Genomic DNA, 2,763 nt, shown 5'->3' on the forward strand with positions numbered 1-2,763 from the left:
TGTCCAGATTGCTATCTTCGTTCATAGTTCCTGCAGAGTGGATGCCTGGAGCGTCCACTCCTCGGAAGCTAGTGGCAATATCCTCACGTTGGTGGGAATCCTGACGACGCAAGGAAACCTCCGTTGCGGGTATTTGGGGATCTTCGGCCGAGTCCGCGGAAGAACGAGCAACCACAGTGGGAGAGTTGGAAAAAGTTGGCGTCGGCATAGATTCGAGGGGCGCGGAGCTGATCGGCAGACCATCCGCAAATCTAGAGCTTGAAGCCGGAGTATCATCGACAAACGCCCGCGAGGCAGCAGGATCCCCGCGCACAGGCGGCACCGACTCGCCTCGGCTGCGGAAGTCAGCAGCGGCAGCGTATGACAACTTCATACCAACAACAGGGCCGGAACTCGGCATCTCGTCACGCGGTAACTGCGGGACACGCCTCCGTGAACATTCTGCACGAATGTGTTCCGTGGAATTGCATAAAGCGCAAGTCCGCGGTTGCCCATCATAAATAATCAAAGCACGATACCCACAAATATTAAGATAAGAGGGGACATGCTTCTGTAATTCAATCTTAATTTGCCTTACGCCGTTCAAGACAGGAAACATATGAGCTTCAGACCACCTTTCTGCCACATTGGAAATAATTCTGCCATAAGGCCGAAGGGCAACATTAAGTTCTTCGGGCGGAATTTCAAAAGGGAGCTCAAACACTCTGATCGTACGAATCCCGTACCCAGCATGACTAACAGCAACGTCACTCACATTCCCATCAGAATGATTAAACTTCACGCTACCTCCGCAACGATCCACAATGGAACTACATAATTCTGGACTTTTCATCTTCAGATACACAGCATTTGTCACAAACGAGAGATAAACTCCGACAACATCATCACCGTTAATCAATACTTTTTCGATAAACCATGCTTTAATTTCAAATGCTTTAGGTCGAACGAAATTTCGATCGAAAGTAAACTTGATTGTGTCTTTCCTCAAATAATTCGACCTATTCATTCTAGAACTTCATGAATACAAGTGCAACACGAATAGCGGCTTAGCAGCACCACTAACCTCAAACGCAGCGACTCAGCCTGTGTTTACTACAGCCAGACGTCCAGCTCCGCCACACGTCCGTCCCGCTCGGCGGCTGACTCGCAACTGAGCTAACCGGCTAGCATGGTGAATACCTGCCGGGTAGCACGTCACACAGTACTCGTTTCAGTTGGGTGGTCCCATACAGTTTCTCTCCATGCTGCCTAATGTTTTCCTAACGTCACACTCGTCACGTACTTCACTTTTATGTCATAATCATTTCTGAGAGTTAAGAAATTGCATGACAACATGCAGAGCTAGTGGCGTCAAAATTAACACACATACTTTATGTGACTCAAAAGCCGAACGAGTTACTTTACGACCTTGTTTTAGATGTGCAAGAGCCAGTCAAAACTCGCGGTGTCGGCACTCTGCCGACCATTTCGCTAGTTAACACCGGTCTTGTTGTGTGTGTTTCACGCTCAAGAGTATCTCCAAGCAAAAAATGGTCAACAGCAACATTCAGACGGTTTCGTACTGCTCAATTGCTACATTAAAACGGTATGTTTCTTTTTCAGAACTGGAAAAACATGAGCGTGACAGCATTCGAACATGTAATCTTCTGATCCGAAGTCCGACGCATTATCCATTAGGCCACACGGTCACTGACGACAAACATATACATGTATACTACTCGTCTCAAAACGCTCACACCCCTGAGGATTTGTGTTCTCGTTCTATACAGCCGCTGCCCCTTGCTCTTTCCCACCCATTCGTTACATTCAATCTCTTACGAGACCGACCAAATATAGACTGAGAAACAAGACCACACACTTTGTGCATTCGGAATCGAAGGCAGGGCGTCCCTCGCCGCATTTGCTACGATCGCCATTTGCTACTTCTGCAGAAGCGGCGGCGGCGGCGACGACGACGACGACGACGAATATCGCGAGAGGCTCAGAGATATGTGAGAAATACATCTATAAAATGTAATTCAGACTGCCTCGTCCCACCTTATGCTGTACCGCTTTGGCAAATGCTTTATCTGCGCCATTCGCCTTAATCACATCTGAGGGTAATTCTTAAAAAAACGCCTGTTGCTAATTGTTCGTCATCACATATACTGTTTGCTATACAGCCTCGACGCGCAACTGATTTCCAAAATTCATCTTTCTCCTGTAAGGATGGAACTTACGACCCCTGCTTTATTAGAGCAGTGCTCTACCACTGAGCTAAAGAGGCACGGTGTAGCAGTATTTTTGGGTACTTCGTCCTTACGGTCGTCTGCATCATCAGACTTCAGCTGACAACACTTCATATTACCGGCTAATATTTGCAGCTATGGCGACCCATTACTGCTTGGCTACACATCTGACACGTAACCGATGTGCTCTCCAAACAACAACACTTGCATTTCAGAACATGTCTTTCAAACATGTCTACAAAATCACCTTCACCTCCAAATACAGTTTCCTTGCGACTGACAGAGACGTAGGCAACGTTTAAAGTTGCTATTTCCATTACATATCGTTAATCAGAAAAACGGTAATTTACATCTGCAGCGGAACAAAATTCGGTTCCGCCCAGCGTGGGGCTCGTACCCACGACCCTGGGATTAAGAGTCTGACCCTCTACCGACTGAGCTAGCCGGCTACCATGGTGATTACCTGCTGGGTAGCACGTCACACAGTACTCGTTTCGGTTGGGTGGTTCCATACAGTTTCTCTCCATGCTGCCTA

General features: G+C 47.5%; 1 non-coding gene across 1 annotated transcript; it reads right to left on the bottom strand.

Moving 5' to 3' along the window:
- Window positions 1-2,194: 2,194 nt before the first annotated feature.
- Trnai-aau (transfer RNA isoleucine (anticodon AAU)) lies at window positions 2,195-2,266 on the bottom strand. Its single transcript has one exon. It is a non-coding gene; the product is annotated as a tRNA-Ile (tRNA).
- Window positions 2,267-2,763: the final 497 nt, after the last annotated feature.

Source organism: Schistocerca gregaria, unplaced genomic scaffold (assembly GCF_023897955.1).
Source record: "Schistocerca gregaria isolate iqSchGreg1 unplaced genomic scaffold, iqSchGreg1.2 ptg000178l, whole genome shotgun sequence".
In the NCBI taxonomy this organism is placed as follows: domain Eukaryota; kingdom Metazoa; phylum Arthropoda; class Insecta; order Orthoptera; family Acrididae; genus Schistocerca; species Schistocerca gregaria.